We start from the raw sequence: 13,163 nt of genomic DNA, 5'->3' as shown, positions 1-13,163 counted from the left end.
CAGAGATCCTGATTACAGTATAGAGTGTGACCTGGTAAAGATTGCATCAGCAGCGAGACATACAGTGTGGAGTTACTGTCTGCTCTGAGGCGTCATTTGAACCCTCTTACCAGGGTAGCTAATTTGGAGTTGGAACAGCTGCTTGGGTTGGGTGCAAGGTCACATATTGATGTGGTTCCTGGTGATTCTCTCAGTAGGTGGGATTATATTAGGCATAGCCGACATCTCAACAGGAAAGGGAATGGTAAACTGGTTGAGCTAATAGCAGGAAACAGAAGGGAGAGGGGGAGGGGGAGGGGGGAGAGGCACTGCCATGAGTGATAAAATACCTGTGGCTTCAGATATTGGAGCTGCAACTTTTTTAGGATAGATACGACATAAAAATTCTAGTTCTAAGAGAGGTTAGGACTGAAACGAATATTCAATTAGAGAAAGAAGCTAAACGGCGCAATCCTGGCGCATAATATCAGCAAACACAGCTGTTGATAACTTTTTACTAATCAGCAGAAATTTTATTTCCACCTAGTTTTATCTCAGTCAATATTAAATGGCAGCTATCTTTCGTGCATAAAAATATTCGAGGGCTAAGAAGGAAAACTAATGACCTACTTATCTGCATTGATGAATTAGTCCTTCAATCCTGCTAACATAATGTGCCTCTCTGAACATCATAGTATAGATTTGTTAAGTGCCGCAGGATTTTGGTTAACTTCTCACTTTTGTAGAGCAGGAGTGGAGGAAGGAGGAGTTGCCACAGTCATCAGGGATTGTCATAAATTTAATAAAATAAACGATCATAAATTGACCTACAGCACCAAACGGAAGCATGTGCAACAGAAGTAGGATTCCATATGTATATTTAGTACCGGCAGGTAATTTTAATCTGTTCATAAATCACTTTGAAACTCTATTGAGTTACCTGACGACAAAAAAGAAATACAGTTTTGCACATGTCTACCATCCAGCAACCGTATGTAAGTTTCAGAAGAGATATAACACGGCCGACCGTTTGCAAATAATTGTTAAATACATTGACCTAGGTTTCGACTCCTCTAAGGATGTCTTCATCAGGATGAAATTTTAAAAGCCCTATAAAATAATACATAGAAAAATAAGACTGACAGGAACATTAACCAAGATGAAAAACATCAACACAGAAAGGTTACTTACGTAAAGATATATAGCGAAAAGGCAACGGTTAAACTTTATAGCAGACATGCTTATGTCAGAAACTGAAAATTAAAAGCATTCCAGCATTTGGTACGTATACCTTGCAAGAACAATCAGACTAATCGGCCCAGTGGCTAACATTGCTGCTCCAAAATCAAACCGGTAACTGCTCCGCCTATCGGGGATGGACAGTAACATGTCCCCATTTGAGACATTATAACAAAGATAAACGAATTGCGCAACAATTAATTTTAAAAAAATTCAAAGGGTGAGAACTTAATTTTTGAAAACACAACGAAGTCAAGTAAATGAAGTACAACTAAGAGTCATCTATTGGCCTTTCCAGAAACGCCCATTTCGTAAAATACAGACTATTTTAGAATATTTACACAAACAGCTGCACAGTTCAAGAAAACATCTACATGAAGGAAACTTTAGTACTACGCATCTATATGAGATCTGAAGAAAATGAAGTTTGAGAGCTAGAGGCAGGAAACCATAGTAAAAAATGAAGAAATCAATCTTCCGCCAGTAGTAGATTAAAGGCATTAAAAAAATTTTGTTACGTAATTGTAACTCTTAACTGAGGATGAGGCCATCATTCTGAGAAACATGTTTGAAAATCTCCACCTCTTCAAGTACGTCGAGGCTGTGACCTTTCTTTTCCCTGTATAAAATGAAAATTTGATCAGCACTTTTCTGTTTGTGACGGAAATTAACAGATGATCAGCCAAAGTAGAACTATGTACATTAGCGCCTCTGTTTCTCTATAAATGTTTCTTACACCTGAAGTTGGAAGCTCTTCCAGTTTGTCCTCAATAATAAACAGGACCTATATCGCAAGCGATTTTATAAACTAATGAACTCTGTATAGGAGCTATTGTGGACTTGAGATTGTGAATAAAATTTTTCTGCACGTTATTGTTTGTAGAAAAGGAAACTTTCTATCCATATTTTTTAACTAGAAGACGGTTAATTCTATAAGAAATAGGGCCTAAAACAGGAGTGAAAAAGATTTTTATACTCGTTACTGTCAGTAACAGCATTGATGCCCAAAGGAGTCACTTGAGTGTCAGTTTTAACTTTGAAGATGTTTTCAACTAACGAGGGATCATAACCGTTATTTACCTCAATAAGTTTTGTTAAATTCATCTTATCATTAAGCTTATCAAGATCTTATTCACAAGCTTATTCACAATCTCAAGTTCACAGTAACTCCTATACGGCTCAGGAGTTTATAAAATCCCTTGCCATACGTGTCTTGTTTATTATGTAGGACAAACTGGAAGATCTTTCAGTGTCAGGTATAAGGAACATTTTTTGGGGAAAAGAGGACTAACGCACGTAATTCTACTTTTGCTGATCATCTGTTAATTTCCGTCACAAACCGAAAAGTGCTGAAGAAATTTTCATTTTAGACAGGGAAAAGAAAATTCACAGCCTCGAAGTGCTCGAAAAGCTGAAGATTTTCAACCATATTTCTAAGAGTGATGGCCTCATCCTCAACGAACTGTTACGATTACGTATTAAAAATTTATTTCAATGCCTTTAATCCGCAACTGGCGGAATTTCGATTTCTTAATTTTTTGCTATCGTTTCCTGTCTCTAGTTCCCAGACACCTTTTTCTTCAGGTCTCATATAGATGTGTACTGCTGAAGTTTCCTTCATATAGATGTTTTATGTTTTTTTGGACTGTGCAGCTGTTTGTGTAAATATTCTAAAAAGTTCTGTATTTTACGAATTGGACTTTTGTGAAAAAGCTAATAGATGCCTCTTAGTTGTACTTAATTTACCTGACTACTTTCCATATAGAAAAATATATTAAGCACTCATATACTGAAATTTGTTTCGTAATTAACTGTTGTTTAATTGGATTTTTTCTGTTGAAATGTCCTAAATGGGCTTATGTCACTGTCCGCACCCGATAGGCGGCCCAACTTGTGTCTTGTTTTCGTAACAGGAATGTAAGCCACTGGGCCAATCAGTCTGATGTTGTTTCTTGCAAGATATATATACCAAATGCTGGAACGTTTTAATTTTTAGTTTTTGACTTGAGCAAATCTGTTCTAAACTTTAAGTAATGCCTTCTCGTATTGTAACTTTACATAAGTACCATTTCGATGTCATGAAATTTTTCATGTTGGTTAATGTTCCTATCAGTCTTATTTTTCTGTGTATTATTTTACAGAGCATTTAAAATTTCATTCTGATGAAAACATCCTCAGAGGTGTCGAAACGTAGGACAACGTATTTAACAATTATTTGCAACTGGTTGGCTGTGTTAATTCTCCGTTGAAAAAAAGAAATAATTAGTGACTGCTGATGATTGTAATTTTCAGGAAATCTCTTCCAGTAAGAGCTTACTGCAGTAAGTATCGTTGTTATCCAACTTAATTCGTACTGTTGACTTTTGAGCTAGATTAACTTAGGGCTCAAAGACGGCCATTGATGATATGTTTATAGATATGTCTAATTAACAAATTTATATTATAAAATCGGTAATAAGTAGCCCCTCTGACTATGACTTGCAGTTCCTTTTGCTAAGTGTTAATACTGATCAGGATAGAAAATCTACTAAATATTAGTTCAAGAGGGTTGTCAATAAGCCAATAATTGACTGTTTTTGGAAACTTCTCAAAGACATGATTTGGAGTGACGTGTACAAATGCCGCAGCATGAATGACAAATACAGTACTTTTATTAATAACGTCCGTAACTTACTTGAAATCTGTTTTCCCCAAAATTGATACAGGTTAGACCCAAGTCTATAAAAATCCGTGGATTACTCAGGGAATACAGGTACCCTATAAGACAAGAAGGAAGTTCTGTCTATCAGTCAGAAACAGCTCCGACGTAAATGTTATTTCAAAATACTGAATATCGAATTATTTAGTTAATAGCCCGCGTAGTGACTGGAATACATATCTACAATATGTAGTTTGCGCATATAACTCTAATGTACATACTGGTACAGGTTCGTCACCTATCGAGGTGATGCATCCTTGGGTTGTGATTTCGAAATTAGGACCTAACTGCAAATCGTTCAAACAATTGCAGAAATTCGTGGGAGGCATGGTACAAAGTAAATCGAGCCAATACTAAGGCTTTGGAACGACCGAAACCGTCAGCACAACGTGTAGGAAAATTGTATCAGTATTGAGTGGATCAGTTGGTGTTAATCACGAAGCACTACATGCCTCAGGGAAAGGCAAAGAAATTCTTGACTAGGTGTCGGGGTCCTTATGAGATCATCGAGACGACCTCTGCAGTGAACGTGAAAGTGCAGTTTCCGACTAAAACGTCTATTGTCCATGTAAGTAGGGTAACCGTATTAGAGTAATGGCGGATAGAGCGCCCCAAGTCCTGACGGTGGGCTTAGGGTGCATGAAAGCGACTAAGTTAAAAAAGCATATACTTATAAACAAGCACTTTCTGCATAATGTACCCTATATATTGAGGTCAAACAAAAAGTGATATTTAAGTTAAGTTGTGTTGTTTCCAAGAGCTGTTCAGTTTGTGTGTTATTGTTGTTGGAGTGCGTTGTGAATTTGTAGTAGTTACCATAGTTTGTGACAGTTGTATCTTGATTATGTAATATTAGTTGTTTCGTTTTGTATACGTACTTTCGAAGAAGGTAGGGAATGACGAAAAAGTGTCTGAAACGAAATTAGCGATATTATACAACAGAGCAAGTTTGTATGTATTGGTCCGACTGCAAGTGGTAGGGATGACGTGCAGTATCGGTGCTATTCAGTAAGACGAGAAACGGTAGGTAAACGGATACAAGTAATGATGCTAGAGGTGTCAGTAATTTCTGAGCGTGAAAAAGCTCACACTGTTATGTCACTAAGGGACCTACTAGAGTTTCTAAAGGAACATATCACCATATTCCCAGCCACAGAAGCGCAAATAGATGAACAGACATGCAAAGTACAACTGTATCTGGGGAAAGCAGAGGCAACGGAATGTCTGACAGAAATATTAGCACCACAACTTAATTTGCATAAGGCTGAGAGCATATTGTATCAACTCAGTTTTTGCACAGGGAACTGTGATCATTAACTGCTAAAAGTATTGGAAACCTCATCCAATCGCAATTTAGAGTCAGTCAGTAGCGATATTTTGGTGAATGGCAGAGCTGGTGAGACTGTCGGGATGAACTTCCGCCACCCAGCTACATTCACGGGTATGACTGTACTTCCATTTGGTTAGAGAAACCGTTGGAAGCACTGCCAACGCAAAATCTAACCTACCGTAACAACACCTCGAATACTGATCTCATAAATTCTTTAGATACACTAACTGCGTCTCAGTGAGGCAAAATTTCCTTGGGACAAATGTAGCGGCATATTTAGCAATGTCAAGAGAGCAGAAGCTGCAATGTGGTAAACACAAAAATTATGGTCACCAGCCTTGCCGTGTTTCCGATAGCAATTAAAGCAATTTACTTATGTTTTGGATGTATATGTATCCATTCTTCAGACCTACCGACAAATCAGATATCCTGTCGAGTGATTACCCCAAGAAGAGTAGACTAAGCGAACAGTAAAACTGTTATGGCTTGTAATTGTTGTGTCTGCTATTGTAGGACTCAGCACGGACACAAATAAGGAAGGAGGCAAGTTGGGATGGCTGGTAGCACAAATCAAAATCATCTGTACAAAACACTTGACGATTAATATAATTCTTTGTTTAAAAAAATAAATAAAAAAATAAAAATAACAACCTGAGATGTTGCTTGTGACTCTTACAAGCAATTACTGTTCACTGTTACTACTCGCAGAATGCAGGCCAGGTATCGTCTTCCTATAACTCAATACTGTCATCGAACTGAGCCGCGGCTGGTTAAATCAGCGTTGACAAAGGTCACTGGACTCTGTGTTCCTGGTGGTGTGGCGCTGCCTGCTCTTCCCACTGGATCGCGGTTCAGTGCCTTCTTGATGCCGTTTCGCATCGCTACGCTGGTCGGTGTGCAATGGATGCTTTAGGACTACATAGCAATGAGGGAAATAAGAGTTCAGCAAACCAAAACTTAGAAATAATTGTATGCAACTGGGAAACAAAGAGAACACCCATGTGAGCCACTTCTGACAGGCAGAAAAGTTGCTGAGAGCTCAAGGTGTACAATTATGTAAGTAAATATATGGGATTGTAGCAGAGGACAATGAAAGGGAAAATTTGAGTCAATTCTTTTTCAATTTATTTGAAACAAGAGAGGAGTAATCTGCAGCGGGAACACTTATGATTCATGCTTAAGTTTTTTTAAGGTTCTGCCAGCTCTGGGCCGATATGTCAGTCGGAATGTCAACAAGACGTACAGTTGTGTAACAGACGCGAGGACATGAGGCGAGTATTGTCACACAATCTCCGAGCAAGAAAAGCAGAAACGCAAAGGTCGCAATGCTAGGTAACAAGGTAGTGAAAGAGCGCCATTGCAGAGTTAAACGTAGGCAGAAAGGCCCGAGCTTGGCGACTCAGAATAATTACTGAATTATCGTAGTGAGGCAAGGAGCGCTGACGGGACCGACAAAAGGGGGAAAATGCTTTCATACAACCAGTGTCACTGTGTCATAGGCGCAGTCTTGCACCTTCAAATAACGAGGCTTTCGGTGGTCAAAGACATATGCAGTAGTGCTGATACCTGCTTGCTGACTTCAGCACGGAGACGTGCTCAATCTGATTCATACCACATCTGTGGCCTGTCGTCGCTGCCTACTGGGACACTTTGGATGAGGAGAAGGCTGGTGTGAGGCGAGCTCTCCTCCATTACAGGTCGTCGCGGATGACCTGCGAGCTGTCATCTCCACATCGACCAGGGGTGGCACGCTCAAGCAGGCCCCTGGACGACTCATGAACATCAGCTGCAATCTAGATCTGTCCATAATGGGTGACTTAGGCCTAGTCATCATGACAACTGGTATCCTGAACCACAGTTGTCCATCCACACCTGAGCGCATGACGGACTTTATTTGAAAGCACAGAGGCAGGAACCGCACTGCAGTGCCAACGTCTGTGACGGCGACGCCTTCCTGTCTCCTCGCTGCCATCAGCATAACACGCGACCAAGACTCACTGATCTGCGGGACGGCTTTACATCTAGATGACGCCGTGTCAGCACATCTTGGCAGCATGCACTTGCACCCGGCCGCGGCCCACCACCCTCAATACACTTTATATAACTCGGTAAACTCAACATGAGAAATAAATTTTATTGCAGATACCACTGTGTAACTGACGCCTCCAAGCAAAAAACAGGACCACTTACCATCATTCCACGCCTAGCCTCCTGCATACATAGCGATTCCTGTCCTCCGCGTCACACCACTACTATGAACAGCACCGTGAACGCATTATCATAGCCAAGACAGACATGAAACTAACAGCCACAACGGTAATGAACGTTCTTGTGCCCATTAGCTAGCAGGTGATATAGAGATTGAAAGACAGTATCATGAGATGAAAGGGATTTTTCAGATAGTTCAAGGCTACGAAAATTTAATCTATGGGTAACTGAAATTTGGTAGCAGCAAGAAGAAGAGGAAAAATAATAGAAGAAAATGGATTGGGGGAAAATGAATGAAAGAGGAAGCCACCTGGTAGAATTTTGCGTACAGCATAATTCAGTCACAGCTAACTCTCCCTTTAAGAGTATTCCCTCGAGGCTACTAAAATCCTTATGACAGCCAGACGTGACAAAACTAATCCAGCTCCCGTGCAGGAGGTGTGAGACGCAGGACATACCTTTACATTTCAATAATGATGTAATAATTTCAGTTCTAGGGAATGCAAGTGCTGAGAGCTGTGAATATTACTGAAGAATCAGTTTAATTATTTATGACAGGAAGATACTGACACGAATTTTTTGCAGGAGAATGGGAAAAGTAGTAGACGTCAACCTCAGTAAATATCAGTGATGGTTCCAGAGAAATGTATGAATATGTGATTCAGTACTGACTCCACGACTTAGAACGTAGATTCAAGAAAGGCAAAACTACGTTTACAGCATTTTTAGAATGAGGGAAACCTTGCGGTAATATTAACTGGACTACAGTCTGAAATTCTTAAGTTGGAAGGGATAACATATGAGTAGCGAAGAGTTGTATATTATTTGTACAGAAACGAGATGGGAGTTATAATTGTCGAGGGACAGAAAAGGAAAACAATGGCTGAGAAGCCTGAGGCAAGGTTATAGCCTATCTCTGATGCTTTTGAATCTGTATATTAAGCAAGCAGTGAAGGTAACCAAGAATAAATTGAGTTAATATAGTTCAGGGACGAGAAATAAAAACTGAGATCGCCAATTGCGATATCCCTCCCCTCTATTATTCTGAAAATCAGTTGATATGTTCAAACTTCAAAAATGTCAAATCAAGTGCAGTTTTTAACACTGGCAATGCTGGTATAGTGCAGCTAATAAATGCAGTAGAAAGATTATCATGCAATAATAAATTACATTACTCATCTGTTTCTTGTGGCTACTCGACAAAAACATGACTCTCTTATAAAACATGTCTCGTTACGAGAGTAATTCGTGTCTTGGAAGTATGATCGAATGTTTTGTCTTTCAGTTAAGAACAATGTGTGGTTAGACAAAAACAATCCTTCCATTTATTTCCTTCTTTTCACACGTAATATGTTTACGTTTCCACATTGATGAAATCGCAACTATTCCACTTGGGACTATGCGCCAGCAACAACTACATCAATCTCCCACAAGTGATTGTCCAGCATCATATTACAACCGAACAGAACAATCTCCTTTTTAACGCACGCCAACAAATGTTAGACCAAGGAAACCAGAGCGACAAAGACACGCAGCACAGTGATCTAACAGAGTATCGACTTCTACATCCAAAGAAATTTATATATGATCCAGAGAAATTTATATGTGATCAACTATTTCTCGTGCAATTGTTCACCCAGAATAAATTAAAGAAATAACAATGATTATAATAATTTGAAATGCAATTACAGATTCGAAATACACCAAAAATAAGGGAAACAATTATATTACTTGAGAAACAATCAAACTAATAATATTTGCTGTATTCTCTAATTGAACATGAATTTTATGTTTGAATGTAAATAAAATATCTTAGTCTTTATTTATTGAAATACTTTAATTTATGTGACTTCAGAAAATGTCTATATGTCATGTGATCTGGCTGTTTTAGTGTACTGGGCACTCTAAATGGTTGAACGTATCAAGTACTCAGATTGCATGACGTATTGTCAAGCACAAAACATAATGAAAATGGACGACTGGTAAGTTCCACTACAGGATGACATTGCAATTCTGTCAGGCAGACTTGAAAGAGGAGCAGAATGCAATGGGCAGTGTATTGAAGGGATATAAGATGAACATCAACAAAAGCAAAACAAGGTTAATGGACTGTAGTGAATTATATTACGCTGTGCTGATGAAATGCGTATAGTAAGTGTGACACCACAACTGGCAAGTGAGCTCTGCTATTTGGGATGTAAAATAACAGACAGTGGCCAAAGTGGAGAAGACCCAATATGTAAACTGGCAATAGCAAGAAAATCGTTTCTGTGAAGTAAATTTGTTAACACCGAATATAAATTCATGCTTTGGGAAGTCTTTTATGAAGGCATTTGTCTGTAGTGTATCATTTTCTATGGATGTGAAACATGGACAATAAGTAGTTCGGACAAGAAGAGAATAGCAGCTTCTGAAATGATGTGCTACAGAATAATGCTGAACAGTAGATGGGTAGATGCTGTAAGTAATGAAGTACGGAATGAAATTGTAGAGGAAAGTAATTTACGACATAAAACTGACTAATAGAAGGGGTTGGTTGATAAGTCAAATCCTGAGCCATCAACGAATCGCCAGTTTGGTAATGGAGAGAAGTGCAGGAGACAAAAATTGTGCAGGATGGCCAAAGCCTGATTACAATAATCAGATTCATGCGGGTGTGGATTTTAGTAGTGATTCAGAAACCAAGTGACGTGCACAAGTTTGAGTCACATGGAGATCTGCTCCAAACCAGTCTTCAGAATAAAGACCGCAGCAATAGCTTAGATAATGTACGAAGTACAGCTCAGTTCAGATAATGTGCATCTATTGCCTGTTTCTGAGATACTCTCGATTGTATAGGACTGAATATATTTACAGATAGTAAACAATCAACTTCTGTGTTACAATTATGTCTTAAAAAAGTAAAGTAACCCATGTTACACCACTTGTAGACTTGCTACGATTCAGGTTCCTATTCTGTATTTGGAGTTTGTCATGCACAAGGTATTTTTATAAGTTAATATTCTGACTTCAATCACACTGCAAAGTATCTAAAGCTCGCTGTTCAACATCTGCTAATTATATTCCTGGTCATCAGCAGTTTAGGTTTCTCAGTTATTTTGAAAACGTAGGCATGATGTATTCCTAGCGCCAACCAGTAGCTTCTGATCGATTATCTCTGTGTTCTCTGCTGGGCATTGGTGCAACTGGTTGCCTTGGCATGACTCAAGTAATTAATTATATTCTTTGATGATACGACATAATTTGTTATTGATAGGAACTGAATACCTGAGCTAATATAGATGGGTTATACTGACCACTAGTTTGCCTGCATACAATTTAGTATCCACTAATGGTAAGTATCTAATTAACGGAGTCCAAGCTATGCTGCCGAAGTCTTTCAGTTATGGACGAAATCCAGCAATAACAAATAGGAATATGTCTCCTTAAAATTCTAAATGTGTCTCTACATACTGAAAGGTTAAATACACCTTTAGCCTACGATTTCTTAGAGTTGGTAACTGTATGATATTTGGCTGAACTGAGTTCTGTGTTTGTTAGTGCCATGAAACATCTGCATGTAATCTTCCACATACTCTAGCTTCCTCAGAGTACTGTCAATTTTTGTCTGTTGTCCAAGGTAGAGTCAGCAAAATGTGAATGAAACAAAGAAAAAGATAAATTGTTTGAAGAACTCGGAAGACTTTTACCTACGTGACAGGTTTCATCAAGTTTGATAAACTGGGAACGATTTTTTTAAAACGCTTGTGTGACTACTGACACACTTATAATTGCAATTTCAAAGTATCTGAAAGATAACATTTTACAACACCGACTTTCGATGTATGAAGGTACGTCTGTGCAGCCATCTTCAACTATATGCGTAATTACAGCCCATCACAAACGTGATATATGGGTTAGAGTGCAGTAAATCACCAAAGCACACAAGTAATAGTGTATGTGGAAGAGATTGGCCACTGTATCAGTCCTAACAGTGAATGACATAACAAGCGTATCTGTAAGAGTACTTACTGAATGTACTACTTACAATTGTGTGTAAATCATCTAAATATTCATTGGGGAAAAAATAAATAAAAGGAAACTGACTGCCTGAGTAAATGAATATGGTTCTTTTGCAAGACATAGATAGCTACCTAATGCCTATTTTAGACACATAATGGACACCTTGTAAATTTACATTAGTGAATACCAAAACCTAAAACTCCTGTTGATACGTTTATCTACTTTGTTGTTTGTACAGAATTGCCGGTCTACAGCTTTATTTGTGGCCAATGTATTACTATGGCTTGAATAACAGGGAAAGCTTTAAAAATGTGTTCACTTTCAGCATAAATAAACAAAAACATATACATGAATTACACTCTGGTTGAATATCAACATAGCTGCCATGAATGTTTCCACCACAAAATTATTTAAAATGAAAATGCAATTCCATCTCAAGTGACACAGTATATGTTAATCTTTCTGGCTGCTGTCAGGCCAATCGCTTCTAGCTGAATGTCGAGTCAGCATCCTTGGAAATCTCGCCTACTGATGTCATTGTTATGACATAAAACAAGTGATACATCATAGCTACATGATTCATTCAAACTGTATAATTTATATTGAGTTCAAGACCAAATTTGATGCAGCGTTTATTACATAAAAATGGGAATACATAACATAACACCAGTTATGTCTGCAAGCAAATAATGCTAGTAATGTATCTATTGAACTGGGCTGACATTGGCATAGAAGTGCTAAACAAATACAAAACCAAAACTCACAATAAAATAACAAAAAACAGTGAGCAAAACGTGTTTTGTGTATAAAACAACGGCATTTTATTTGGAGATTATTAATCGACAATGACATTTTGTTAAGGCAACGTTACGAAACATTTTTTCTGAATGTAGATATTTTGACCCCATGCTTCGACAGAGATAACTCAAGTGCTTCAAAACGCTTTGTAAAGGAAGTGTCAAAAATAAGTAATGCTAATGTAAGCTATCTCTGATACAACTAACTATATAGCTGCAAATAAAACATGCTTTGTCTTTATATAAATATTAGTAATCTCAGACCTAATTCCTGAAAAGAAAACCAAAAGCAAGAACTTGAATCACATGATGTTTAACTGACAGAGTAAATATATGTAGAATGACTGGTATGAAATCTAAGAGGTAATTCCAAAAAGTTTAATGTTGTAACTGAAAGTGTATTATACTACTTCACAATCAACTTCCATGCAACGTAAATTCACTTTATGGTGAATAAATAGCTTTCGGTTTGAAGCAATTAATCTCAGATCGATGAAACGGAGAATTCATACATGTCAGAGAATAATTATAGTGAACGAATGGAGTACCTGTTAACAAAGTGTTGCAGAAGAATTATCAAATAAGGACAGTGTAATGAAAACTACTGAAGTCTTGTCTCAAGCGAGATGTTTTGTGGACTCTTCAAGGTTTGCAGCCAAGAAATCACAAATTTTCTCTATTTGGCTAATGACCTTACTTATGGTAACCTTTGAACAACACTTCATTTACAAATTGACTCTTTACACTATTCACACTAATATTGCCAAGAAAAACCTGCAGTGGTAGCAAGACACAGTCTGCAGTCACAAATAACTACTTTTCTTATGGTTCTCATCACAGATCCGGTAGCGTGTATGTATGATTTACACTAAAATGCGTGTGTTATCTGATTGTAGGCGTCCACGCAGAT

Source organism: Schistocerca serialis, chromosome 3, assembly GCF_023864345.2.
Source record: "Schistocerca serialis cubense isolate TAMUIC-IGC-003099 chromosome 3, iqSchSeri2.2, whole genome shotgun sequence".
NCBI classification, from domain to species: Eukaryota; Metazoa; Arthropoda; class Insecta; order Orthoptera; family Acrididae; genus Schistocerca; species Schistocerca serialis.
Note: the sequence above shows the minus strand (reverse complement) of the source record.